Source organism: Glycine max, chromosome 6 (assembly GCF_000004515.6).
Source record: "Glycine max cultivar Williams 82 chromosome 6, Glycine_max_v4.0, whole genome shotgun sequence".
NCBI classification, from domain to species: Eukaryota; Viridiplantae; Streptophyta; class Magnoliopsida; order Fabales; family Fabaceae; genus Glycine; species Glycine max.
Window position 1 is genome coordinate 24,405,151 of NC_038242.2, and position 14,533 is coordinate 24,419,683.

The window sequence follows — 14,533 nt, forward strand, 5'->3', positions numbered from 1 at the left end:
AAAGATATCTCAGGAGGTTAGTCCTTTGAAATCTTTTGTTTAAAGGGAAGAGGAAGAATCAAAATAATTCTCAGGTGGTTAGTCCTTTGAATCTTTTGGAAAAAGGGAGAAGGAAGAATCAAAAGAATTCTCAGGCGGTTAGTCCTTTGAAATCTTTTGGCAAGTGGAAGAGGGAATGAAGAAAAAGAATAACACAAGTTTTTGGCCAATAAACTTTTCTTGAATAAAGAAAGTATTGAACAAAAACTCTTAGAATAATTCTTTGAATGAATGAAAGAAATTTGAAAGTTCTCTCTTTAAAATTCGTGCCATGGTCACATATTTATAGCCATTTGATGGCTCTTAAAAAAGCAAGTTAAAAGTTGTGACTTTTGGCAATTTCTTCAAAACTATTCACTTTTTAAAAGTTGTGACTCTTTTGAAAACTAGTCACTTTAAAAGTTGTGACTCTTCTGAAAACTAGTCACTTAAAGGTTGTGACTTTTGCAAAAATCTTCAAAAACAAGTCACTTTAAGAATTGTGACTTTTGGTAATTTATTTTTCAAAATAAGTCACTGGTAATCAATTACCATCATAGTGTAATCGATTACACATCAACAGATGTGACTCTTCATGTTTAAATTTGGAAATCAAAACGTTTAGAAATACTGGTAATCGATTACAAGTATTGTGTAATTGATTACACAAGTTTGAAATGATTTGAAAATGTTTTATCACAAATTGTGACTCTTGAAATTTTAAATCTAACATTTTAAAACATTGGTAATCGATTACATGCCCATGGTAATCGATTACTACTTTGTAAAACAGTTATAAAACTGTTTGGGCTTCGGGTAATCGATTATTGCCTTCTAGTAATCGATTACCAGAGAGTAAAAACTCTGAAAAATTCTTTTGGAAAAATTATGCTATTCAATCTTTTCTTTTGAAAAAATATTTTTTATACTTATCTTGATGTTTTTCTTGAAGTTCTTGCATATCTTGAGTCTTCTCTTGAATCTTCACTTGAATCTTGATTCTTGATTGAACAACTCTTTGATTCTTGATACTTGCTTGACTCTTGATTCTTGACTTGAGTCTTTGGCATCATCAAAATAAACTTGGAAAGCTTTGCTTCCACATTAAATTCAACACAACATAAGGAATCTTATCTGATAAGTTTCACGACTAGACATGACTTTTATGACAAAAATACAATAGGTGAACATGTTACTCCTGATTTTTAAGGTTTTCTTCTACTTTAATTTATTTGTAAGAATTTTATGGTTTAGGTTTCAGCCACAAAAAATAGCAATACAAAACTCAAAGGAACCTAAACTTAACACAATTCATGGTTCAAGAACAAGAATAAGAAATTTGAACCATAAAAATCAAATCTAGCTTTTGTAGCAATCTTAATCAGTGGAAATTCTAAAAAATCATGCTAGCAACATTCAACACAAGACATGTGAGGAGATACATGGAGAAAAATGAAGAAACAACAATGTAGGAGAAGGTAAAGTTGAAAATTAATGGAGGTTTAAGGAGCACCTACTTGAAACTCTTGTCATCTGATACCACTTCATGGAAGCTTTCTTGAGAAGCTTCTATGGAAGCTGGATCTTTGAGCTTCAATAAGGTCCTTCAATAGTGATTTTCAACCATGGAGTTTCAGCGGAAGATAAAGGAGAAGAGGAGAGAGGATGTGTCATCCACTAGAGAATAAGCAATGGAAGGAGAAGCTTCACCACTAAGAGAATGAGAATGAGAGAGGGAGAAAGTGGCATGGAAAATTGAAGGAAGAAAGGGAGAGAAGTGGAACTTTGAAGTGTATCTCACAAGTTTCTCATTCATAAAAGTTACAAAAAGTGGTACACATGCTTCTATTTATAGCCTAGGTAGCTTCCTTGACAAGCTTCCTTGGGAAGCTAGTGTTACACCTGTTCAATAGCTAAGCTCACCCCCATGCCAAAATACATGAAGGAAGAAAGCTTCCTTGAGAAGCTTCCTTGGGAAGAAAGTGTTACACCCCTCCAATAGCTAAGCTCACCCCCATGGGAACACGCATCCCTCCAATAGCTAAGCTCACCCCCCAAAATACATGAAAATACAAAAAAAAGTCCATACTATTGAGACTACTCAAAATGCCCTAAAATACAAGGCTAAAATCCTATACTACCAAGGTACCCTTAACTTGTAGGGTAGGGTGCGATTAATTTGTAGGGTACCATACGAACCTAAAATGGCCAAAATACAAGGCCCAAAAGAAGGAAAACTTATTCTAATGTTTACAAAGAAAAGTTGGCTCTTACATAGCCCATGGGCACAAAATCTACCTTGAGGCTCATGAGAACCCTAGGGCCTTCTCCTGCATCTCTTGCCCAACCTTCTTAGAGTCTTCTATCCAATGCTCTTGTGGGTTAGGATTGCATCAGACGAACCTTGGGTTAGACAAGCCTTTGGAGAAACGAGACTCACCAAGGGCGGACCTTGGGTATGACGAGCCTATGAGACTCACCAAGGACATACCTTGGGTTTGATGAGCCTTTGGAGATGCGAGACTCACCAAGGGTAGACCTTGGGTTTGACGATCTTGTGAGACTCAACAAGGGCGAACCTTGGGTTTGATGAACCTTTGGAGATATGAGACTCACCAAGGGCGGACCTTAGGTTTGATGAGCCTTTTGAGATGCAACCAGGAGCATGTTTGCCCTGTGTTTTCTTCGTTTTGTTGTTCTTGGGAAAAAAGCCTCGTTGTCGATGGTTCCCTGACTTCGACGGGGATCAAGGCGTTTGTGCCATATGTGAGTTGAAAAGGAGTTTCATTGGTCATTGTCTGAGGTGAACAATGATAAGCCCACAGTATACTGGGCTGCTCTTCTTTCCACATACCCTTAGACTCGTCGAGTCTAGTGCGCAGGGCCTTGAGGATAACTTTGTTGGCTGCCTCTACCTAACGATTAGTCTGAGGATGTTAACAGAGGTGACGAGGTGCTTGATGCCTAGCCTTGTCAGGAAGTCTTCGTAAGACTGAGCTTTGAATTGGGTGTTGTTGTTGGTGACAATGGTGTAAGGGAGGCCATACCTACATATGAGGTGTTTCTAGGTGAACTTCTCCACCTCATTGGCTGTGATTTATCATAATGGCCTTGCCTCTATCCACTTGTTGAAGTAGTCATTAGCGACTAATAAATATTTGACAGCTCTTGGGGCCTTTGGCAGTGGTCCTAGTAAGTCCATTCCCCATATGGCAAAGGGCCAAGGGGAGCCTAGGCTGTGGAGATTGTTAGAAGGGGTGCATAGAACATCAATGAATTCCTTGCATCTTCAGCATCGCTTGGTGAAGTCAGGGGTGTTTGCCCTGAGTGTTGGCCAGTAGTAGCTGTCACACACCACTTTGGTGGCAAGGGAGTGTCCCCTGGTGTGAAGGCTGCACATCTCTTCATGAAGCTCTCTTATGACATAGTCTGCTATTGGCTATTCAAGCATTTTAACAAGGGTATTGTCAAACCTCTTTTGAATAGTTTGCCATCAAGGATGACGTAGCAGCTAGCCTTCCATTTCAGGCGTCAGGCATTGTTCTTGTCTGATGGCAACACCCCTCGAATTAAAAAATTCTTATAGGGGTTATCCGGTCTGGTTCCACCTCTTCTCCAATTATAACTTCCTCGGTGTCTATGGTAGGGGTTGGGAGCGTCTCCTGGATGATAATCTAGAGGTGCTCGGTCTTTTTGGTGATGACCAGTTTGGAGAGCAAGTCTACTCTAGTGTTGCTTTCCCTAGGTATGTAGTACATCTCAAAGCATTCGAAATTGTCAATGAGAGTTTATACAATGTGATAGTGCTTGAGCAACATTGTTTCCTTAGTCGAGTATCTACTGGCAACTTGCCCCTGGACAAGCTATGGTCTATGTAGCATCATAGCTTTTTGGCCCCGACTTCTAGTTTTAGACCTACAATAAGCGCCTTGTACTTAGCCTAGTTGTTTGAGGCTTTGAAGTTGAGCTTAAGGGTTTTCTCTAGGGTGACATTGTTAAAGCCTTCAAGGATGATTCCTGCCTTACTTCCCTTCATGTTGGATGCACCGTCAACATAGAGGCTCCACCAGTCTCCGGTGGTTTGTTCGTTACTAGCAAATTTTGCCAGAAAGTCTGCCATGAATTATGTCTTTATGGGGACACAAGATTCGTACTAGAGATCGAACTCTAAAAGTTCTACGGATCATGCCACCATCCTTTCTATCAGTTCAAGTTTTCACAAGACTTGTTTGATGGGATAGTTCGTCTTGACTACTACTTGGTGACTCTAAAAGTATGGCCTGAGATGTCAGGATGAGTTACTGATTGCTATCACCACCTTCTCTATCATTTGGTAGCGCTTCTCGGTGCCATGAAGTATGCAGCTGGTGAAGTAGATGGGAAGTTGGTGTTTCCCTTCCTCTTGTATGAGGGCTGAGCTAACAGCTTTGTCAGCTACTTAGAGATATAGAAGTAAGGGTACTCCTGACCTAGGACTAGTGGTATGGCAATGGTCTTCTTGAAGGATAAGAAGACTTGTTTGCATGTTTCGTCTCATAGGAATAACTCGGTTTTCTTTAGCAGTTTGTAGAACAGCTTTGCTTTTTTGGCGAGCTTGGTGAGGAACTTGGACATGGATGCTAGTGTGCCATTCAGCTTCTGGACTTCTTGGATGTTGGTAGGATTGTGCATCTCCAATATGGCTATTCATTTGTCAGGGTTGGCTTTTATTCCCCGATGTGTGATCATGAAGCCTGGGAACTTGTCTCCGCCGACCTCGAAAGTGCATTTTCTGGGTTGAGGAGCATGTCATATTTGTGGATTTCTCCAAATACCTCTTCTTGGTTTGCCACATGTTAGACTATGCTATCGAATTTGATAACCATGTTGTAGACGTAGACCTCGACATTTCATTCGATTTGTTGTTTCAAAATCCAGTCCATCAATCTCTAGTATGTAGCGCTTGCATTTTTAAGGCCAAAGGGCATGACCATGTAGCAAAAGTTGGCATCTTCAATGATGAATGCCATTTTCTCCTCGTCTAGAGCATGCATCCGGATTTGATTCTATCTAAAGTAGGCGTCCAAGAAGCTTAGTACTTGGAAGTCAGACACTCCATTGACTAGCTTATTGATGTTGGGAAAAGGGTATGCATCCTTCGGACACGTCCTATTTAGATTGGTGTAGTTGGTGCAAATCCGCCATTTGTTGTTGGCCTTTTTGACCAAGACGACATTGGCGAGCTAGGTGGAATACTTGACTTCTCTGATGAAGTTGGCTTTGAGGAGCTTGTCCACTATTCTCTAACCATTTTGCGTCATTCTTCTCCCATCTTCCTCTTCTTCTATGATACCGGTTTGGCCTAGGGACAGATGGCGAGCTTAGGGCAGATAATGCTGGGGTGGATTCCCAACATGTCAGATGGATGCCAAGCGAATAGGTTTGCATTCCTATGTAGGACATTAGTTATATGTCTGTGCTGATGGCCGACGAGTTCATCAATAGGTTTTGTGCCTTTATCTTATGTGTCATTATGTGGATCTACATTGAATATGTTGTCCAGGCTGGTTTGGTAGACTGTCAGGGCTCAGATTGGAGACCTTCTGTCTACACTCATGACTTTATTGGAACCATCCGCTGTGGGATGAGGTTTGGAAAGCTCCCTGGTGGGAGGATAGGATGCCACTTTCAGGCTTTCCACGTAGCATTGTCGTGCCTACTTTTGATCTGCCTTGATAGTCATGATCTATCCTATCAAGGTAGGGAACTTTTGATCTATCTTCTTTTCCAAGCATTGTATCACAAACTTTTGATAAACCAATACTTAATTTCCCTCTTAATACAAGTTCCTTCCCAAAAAAGATATTTCCTTTAACCTTCAGTAAATTGATCAAAACTAGAATGAGAAAGAAAGATAAGATCAAGAGAAGATATGCACCGATTTTTATACCGGTTCACTCTTTATCTCTAGAGAAGCTAATCTAGTTAACTAATCCAACCCGAATTAGATTTTAACTATGCATATAGAATTCTTACAAGCACTCATAATCAATCTTAGTTGCTACCCCAGAAAAAGAGACTAAGACACCCAACCCTACGGTCCTTTGTGAATAAGAGCCTAAGAGAAACCAACCCTTAGCCCAAACTAGAAAAACCTATTCTAGCATGCCTTCAGAAATTCATGCATATGCTAACAAAGTGTAAAAACACATGAAAAATAGAGTCAAGACACAACCTCATCAATCATATGCAAGAACCTTCTTGAGTGAATAAGTGTCTTCTTGAATTCAAGAGAAATTTACAACTCACTTTTCACCATGAGATCTTCAAAAATGAAGTTTAGAAGTTATGAGTCACACTTTTTCTATGCACTTAATCTTCTATCTTCCTTTCACTTATTTTTCACACTTTTCTTTCCACAAAGTGAGAAAACAAACTGGCTATTTATAGAGAAAACAATTATAACCATATGTAATGGATTAAATATTCAATGCAATTTATTATTTCGAATAAGTAATCGATTATATTATCATTTCAACCAATTAAAGTGTTCTTACCAAATTCTGGAAAACTTTCAAGAACAATGTAGTCGATTAGATTCTTGATGTAATCGATTAAAGTGTTCTTGATCCCTTCCAGGAACAGTTTTAAGAACAAGGTAATCGATTTAAGCAAAGACTTTTAAAAAAATGTTACTCCCCTATCTCTAACAATCTCCCCCCTTTTGGCTTTGATGATGCCAAACTTGAATTTCCATTTGAGTGCATTTGGAGAGTCTTGAGAGTAAAGACTTTTCTTAGAAGAACTTGAAAGTTTCTGAACACTAAGAGAAGAATGAATTCATATCTTCATCATCATTAAGTAGAGATTTATACGAATGTTTGTATGCAGTGCACTAATCTAATGCAATGCTAATGCAATTTTTCTCCCTCTACATAAGGCTAATGCAATACATAATGCTAATTCAATTTTTCTCCCCCCTTTTCGCATAAAAAGGCCAAAAAGTCGCAATATTCATAGAATAAATAGACAAACATATGAAGTGAACTGGGAAAATATCATAGCATTTCATTCATTAAAACATTACAACTTAATCACTAAACTACTATAAGATACCATAACTTCTTAATTAAACAAAGACACATAAACATAGTTAAACATAATCAGAATTGACAAACAGACAACAAAAACAAGCACTTAAAACACAACTAAGCTTCATCCTCATCGGGGTTAAGGAGGTTGGTAAGGGTCAGCCTAGTTTCTATGTTTTCCAGCCGAGTGGTTTTATTTTCTAGCGAATTGTGAACTTCAGCTGAGTGTTTTCGATGGAGGTGAAGCATAACTTCCATCTTCTGAATCATAAGTGACTCAAAAGGACTATATTGATGTGCAGGCTCTCGTGGAGCTTCAGCTTCAATATCTTCATCCATCTATTCCAAATTTTCGACTGCTGGCTCTTCATCAGTTATCCATTCATGGTCAACAAACCTCATTCCAAGCTTTTTGAGATTCCATTCGGTAATCTCACTAGATGCTTTGGTAAAGTCCACAATCTCATTAGAGACATCGACATTGAAGTAGTCAATGAATCTTGAGACAAGTACTACATAAGGAAATTCATAATCCACCAGGCGATGACTTTTCAACATAATGTTTTCGATCAGCCGTACCCAATTCATCTTGATACCTGATTTCAGACCATAAACAATCTGCAGGTCATCATCTATTACCTGAGCGTGATTACTTGACCTCAGAGTGAGAATGTAGGTAATGAGGTAGACTAATATTTTGTCCTTTGCATTCAATCCACTAACTCCTAAGCGATTCCTCAAGTTCCTTGTTGGATTAAGAAGCATTCCCCTATAGGTCTATATCTTGCTGTACCCATCAGCCGTTTCATTGAACTTGCGGACTCCACCCTAAAAAAGATGATGGAACTCACAAACCAACAAGGGGACAGGGTGAATTGGTTTTCAAAACAAAATAAACTTTCAAAACCAGAGTTACAAACACTTCTTTTGCGCGGATCATATCACAAAACTTTGATAAACCAAACTTAATCAATACTAAATCAATCACTCTTTACACTGTATCCTTTGTTAAAGTTATTTCTTTCAAAAAGATATTTTCTTGAATCTTTAGTAAATATATTAAGACCAGAATGAGAAAAAAATAAGATCAAGAGAAGAAGTACACAACTTTTTATACCAGTTCACTCTTTATCACCAGAGAAGCTAATCCTGTTATCTAATCCAACCCTGATTAGATTTTCACTATGCATATAGAACTCTTACAAGTAATCGCAAGCAATCTTAGTTCCTACCCCAGAAAAAAAGACTTAGGCATCCAACCCTAGGGTCCTCTGTGAATAAGAGCCTAAGAGAAAGCTACCCTTAGCCCAAACTAGAAAAACTTATTCTAGCATACCTTCAGAAATTCACACACAAACAAGTAATGTGTAAAACCATTCACGAAAAACTAGAGTAAAAGATAAACATAACCTGATCAATCCTTTCTGCAAAACCTTGCTTGACTGAATGAGGTGTCTTCTTGAACTCAACAAAGTATCACAACTCACTTATCACAAAATGATCTTCATAATGAAAAGATTAGAAGTTGTGTGTCATTATTTCTAAGTACTTTTCTTCTCTTCTTTCACTTATATCAGCTCATGCAATTTCACACTTAATGATCTTGTGTGTAGAAGTGAGAACACAAGGTGGCTATTTATAGAAAAAACAATTATAATTACATGTAATCAATTAAATCTATAATGTAATCGATTAATTCAACGAAGTAATTGATTAGATTATCTTTTTAATCGATTAAAGTGTTTGTCCCAAAAACTAGAAACAACTCAAGAATAATATAATCGATTAGATGCTCAACGTAACTGATTAACATGTTCTTAATCACTTCTGAAACACTTATAGAAAGGGAAGTAATCGATTATATCACATGGTAATCGATTAAAACAGAGACTCCTGAGTAAATCAATCATTGTCTCAAGCACAACTATGTAATTGATTATGATAAGGCTGTAATTGATTAAACCGACACGAGACAACTTTGCAAGCTTAAAACAACTTGTGTAATCAATTATTATAAGGCTGTAATTGATTAAAACAAAGATTTTTGCCTACTGAAGAAATTTCCTAACTTTAAAAGATGACTTACGATGTAAATAACCGGTTGAAACTTTATTTTACATTGGTAAACCGAGATTACGGCACAAACGATCGGTTGAAACTTTGTTTTACAATGATAAAGTGAGATCACTGATGGTAGAAGAATGAAGATGAAGATGTGAAAAAGCAAAAGGAGACCACTAAGGGTGCATAGAGTGAAGTCAAAACTTCAAAAACAAAAACTAATCGGTCGATGAACAAAGAACAAACAAAGAACGGTGAAGAACGATATAGGAATCAATCATGAAAGCGATTCAGAAGCACTTTGGCCTCGTTTTTTCTTCTTCTTTCTCCTTCTTCTCACTAATTTCACTAAAATGCTCTCAATATATGAAGTTGAACCCCTTCCTTCAGCCCCCTCATGCCTATTTATAGGAAATTAGGGGAGGAGGTTGAACAGCAGCTCGCCTAAGCGAGCTATTGCTTTAACCTGAAGTAACCTTGCTCACCCAGGCGAGATGGTTACTTCACTTCTAAGTTTCCTAGTGGACTCAGGGGTCTGGAAATGACTCCAAATGACCCTTTTACCCTCCTTCTTGGGTATTTTTTGTATTCTTTCCTGAAACGTCGAAAAACCTCTCGGATTGCACGACAACTGGTGTTAAGCAGCTCAATTTGGCTAGCAAGAATCAAAATGTTTGCAACTGATCATCCCCGGACAAAGTTAGGGTCTGACAATACCTTATATGCCTTACTATGCAATGAATAACCAAGAAAGAAGGCCTCATCAACCTTTGCATGAAATTTTCCAAGAGTTTCTTTATTGTTGTTTAAAATGAAACACTTGCAACCAAAAACTCTTAGGTGAGAAATGTTTGGTTTTCTTCCTTTGTACAGTTCATAAGGATTTTTCTTCAAAATAAGTCTAATAAGTACTTTGTTCAAGGTGTAACAAATAGTATGTACAACATCAACCCAAAAGTCATTAGGTAGCCTTGTTTCATTTAGAAGGGTTCTTGCACCTTCTTCAAGGGATCTATTTTTCCTCTCTACAACACCATTATGTTGAGGTGTTCTTGGGGCAAAAAAATTATGGTAAATTCCATTTTCTTCACAAAAGTTTTCAAAAGACTCATTTTGAAATTCACCTCCATGATCACTTTTAATTGAAACAATGTTGAGACCTTTTTCATTTTGAATCACCTTGTAAGTTTGCGAAAAGCATCAAAAGCTTCATTTTTGGTTTTCAAAAACTAAGTCCAAGTGAACCTTGAGTAATCATCTACTATTACTAAGCCATAGTAATTTCCACCCAAACTCATAGTTCTAAAGGGACCAAATAAATCAATGTGAAGTTGTTCAAGGGGTTTTCTAATACAAACAAAATTTTTTCTTTGAAAAGAGTTTTAACTTGCTTCATTTTTTTACAAGCTTCACACAATTTATTTTTCTCAAACTTGAGTTTTGGATGACCAATTTTGAGGTACTTCCTAACTAGATTATTTAGATGATGCATGTTAATGTGTGCAGTCCTACGATGCCACAACCAAGAATCATCTATTGTACTTACCAAACAAATCAACTCATGAAATGATGCATGTTCAACATTTAACATATATATATATATATATATATATATATATATATATATATTACCTATTATCTTTCAATGTGGAAAACTTTACATGGCTTCACTTATAAGACAAATAATTTTTGTTGAATTCAATTTTGAAGCCTTTGTCACAAATTTGACTAATGCTTAGGAGGTTATGCTTTAGTCCATCCACATATAGAACATTCTTTATTTGAGTTTTGTGTTGATTTCCGATATTTCTCTCCCATTATTTTTCATGTTATTATCTACAAACGTGACGTATCCTCCATTTTTTTTACACAAAGTTAGAGAGTTTGGACTTGTCTTCTGTCATGTGCCTAGAGCAGCAACTATCCAAGTACCATAGTAAATCCCTTGCTTTTAGGCACACCTATAAGACAAAATCAATTAGACATAGGTGGTACCCAATTTAAGTTGGGTCCAATGGGGTTAATCTGCACAGATAAATCTTTTGGAATCCACATACATTTTCCTCTTGAAACATCAAATCTTATAACATAGCATGTATATGAAGTGTGACCCTTTTTCATGCAATAATGACGTGTTTTTGCATTTCTTTTAGAATACACCATGTTCCTCTTTTTGGAGACCTTGTTTGGGTTCACCCCTTTCAAGGATACAAATGGAGTTTTCTATGAAAACGTGGTTTGCTTGTTATACCCCAAGCCGATCTTATCTGTAGTATGCTTTTGCACGCTGAGCATGTGATTAAGGTCACTCTAATGTGCCATCATTTTCTTCTATTTTCTAAACCCTTTTTGCACCATTTTAATTATTGATTGGTCTTAATTGTCAATTAATTAGGGAGTTTTATTATTTGGGCTCATTTAGCTAATTTGATGTTTTTAATCTAATTTCAGGAATTAATGAAACATTGGGCTTAATTTGGATTTTAGTTGTGGACTTGAAGAGGGCAAATAAAGCAGCGCTTACCTTAGTTAATTTCTAATTAGGAAATTTCGCAATTTTATTTTATGTTGTTCAGTGTTTATTTCGTTTTGGGCCAGAGTATTGTAATAGGGCCCAGTGACTTTGAGTGACTCCTTTTAAATAGCTGCCTTGGGATTCATGCAAGGCATTCTATTCTGCTATTTTCATTATTCAGAGCTTTGGTTTTAGGCTTTCACGTTTTTCTGTTCCCTCGTTACAATTTTCGTTCTTAATGCAAATTTCCGTTTTCTGCTTCTAATTACGAGTTCATTCGTGCTTCTTCTTCTACTTTCATTTACGTTTCTGTTCATTTACGTTTCTGTTCATTTATGTTTCTGTTTCATGTTTCATTTGCGTTTTCTGTTTGAATCCATGGAAGGCTAGATTTTCTGGTGTTGTTTCCTTTTGATGACGAAGCCCAACTCTCTTTGAGGTTTCGCTTGTAATGTGGGTTCCTGGCAGTTTTCCCTTCACCAGTTATCCCAATTTCGTGAATATTAATCAGTGCACACTTCGTGTTCGATTAATTGCCTCTGAGCCTAACTTGCGTTCATGCTTAATGGACGAAGGGCTAACTGGTGTATGTGGTGCCTAATCACGTATTGAAAACCCTAAGTTGATTTTCGCTTAGTAAATTGAAACAGAGTTGGATTAAGTGGTTGACTGTTAGGACGAATTTTCCATAACCCAGGATAAGAGAATGGCTTCTGAATCAGAGGAAACAACCCGTTTTTAATATTAGTATTTTCGTATTCCAGTTTACTTGTTCTGCTCTTTAATTACCAAACAACCAAAGCCCCCCCCCCCCCCCAATTGTTACTGTTACTGCAAGTATATTATGAACATTTGGTTTGTCACTGCTCGTTGGGAAACGACCTAGGATCACTTCCTAGTTACTGCATTTTCATGTTTATTTGATTCGGGTACGGCCTCGATCAAATTTGGCGCCGTTGCCGGGGAGCAGTGTCCAAAGGTTCATAATAGCTAGCTAGTGTTGTGTGTTTAATCCTTCCGTGTTTTATGTTTAATTGTTAGTATTGTGTTAGTATGTGTGTTAATGTTGTTTAGTGTCCTGGTATTTTGTTTAATGTGTGTTCTGTTTCAGTTTTCCCATTAAGCATTTCCCCTTTTTCAGTCTTGGGTGTTTTGCTGTGAAGAGTGTGCTTGCGGCAAAAACAGAGTAGTAGTAGAAATCAATTAGAGACGGATTTTAGCGACCACCCATGCTGAATTATTTGAGATTTTTTGTTTTAGTAGCTAGGGTTGTTATTTTTGGCTGAATTTTTTTGTGGTAACTTCTTTTAATCCATATTTTATGGGAAAAATAGCTAGAGCCTTTAGTTTGGTCAGATTTGAAAGTTCCAAAAAACTAGCAAATTTTGTGTTTGTCAAAACTTCAAACGGCCATAACTTTTGCTCCGGTTATCAGAATCGCAATTATTATATATGCATTTGGGGTAGAAAAAAATTTCCTACGCCGTGGCAGCCTGCCATAGGCCGGTTGAGGTCTCCATCGTCCAAAAAAAGCGATTCTGTCAAAAGTTTTTTATTTTTCAAGTTTTATTCACTTATTTTTCTTAACTTACCATTTTTAGCTTTCATAGTTAGACTTTGAATTTTTGTCTGAAATTTTTTGTGCTATCTTCTCATCATTTTATAAGGTTGCTCACAAAATTTCAAGTCATTTGGATATCATTTGAGGGTAGCTGTAGTTCAAACCTACACCTTTATTTACATGATAAGGCAACTAGTTGTGTGCATGCTGAATGTAGTGTATGACTAGAGGCAATCCATCTGACTTACAACCCTTTGATCCTGAGATAGATAGGACATTTCATAGATTAGTTAGGCATCATTTTATACCTTTTGATCATTCTGAGCATTCCATTACTGGTGAAGCTGTGCATTCTGTTATTGGTGATTTTGAACATCCTGATCTTGAGCATTCTGATTCTGAGCATTCTGATTTTGCACATTCTGAGAATATGGCACAACCTCCACCCCGTGAGAGGACTCTAAGGGAAATGGCTGCACCTGATTTCACCTACGAAAGCTTGTGCATCTAATACCCTGATGAGGATGTCCCATATGTTCTTAAAACTGGACTGATTCATTTGCTTCCAAAGTTTCATGGCCTTGCAGGTGAAGACCCATACAAACATTTGAAAGAATTTCACATTGTCTGCTCCACCATGAAACCCCCAGATGTCCAAGAGGATCACATATTTCTGAAGGCTTTTCCTCATTCATTAGAGGGAGTGGCAAAGGACTGGCTGTATTACCTTGCTCCAAGGTCCATCATGAGCTGGGATGACCTTAAGAGAGTATTCTTAGAGAAATTTTTCCCTGCTTCCAGGACCACAGCCATCAGGAAGGATATCTCAGGTATTAGACAACTCAGTGGAGAGAGCCTGTATGAGTACTGGGAGAGATTTAAGAAACTATGTGCCAGTTGCCCCCACCATCAGATTTCAGAACAACTTCTTCTCCAATATTTTTATGAAGGACTCAGTAATATGGAGAGAAGTATGATAGATGCTGCCAGTGGTGGAGCCCTTGGAGACATGACTCCTGCTGATGCCAGAAATTTAATTGAGAAGATGGCCTCCAACTCCCAGCAGTTTAGCGCCAGAAATGATGCCATAGTCATTAGAGGAGTGCATGAGGTAGCTACAAACCCATCTGCATCATCTGAAACTAAGAAGCTTGAAGGCAAACTGGATGCATTGGTTAACTTGGTAACCCAGCTGGCCTTGAATCAGAAATCTGTACCTATCGCAAGGGTTTGTGGTTTGTGCTCCTCTGCTGACCACCATACAGACCTTTGCCCTTCCATGCAGCAACCTGGAGCAATTAAGCAGCC

The 14,533-nt window shown here is 37.7% G+C and overlaps 1 non-coding gene across 1 annotated transcript; it reads right to left on the minus strand.

Moving 5' to 3' along the window:
• Window positions 1-14,033: 14,033 nt before the first annotated feature.
• Window positions 14,034-14,140, minus strand: LOC113002069 (small nucleolar RNA R71). The gene has a single exon (XR_003267597.1). It is a non-coding gene; the product is annotated as a small nucleolar RNA R71 (small nucleolar RNA).
• Between the last annotated feature and the right edge of the window lie 393 nt (window positions 14,141-14,533).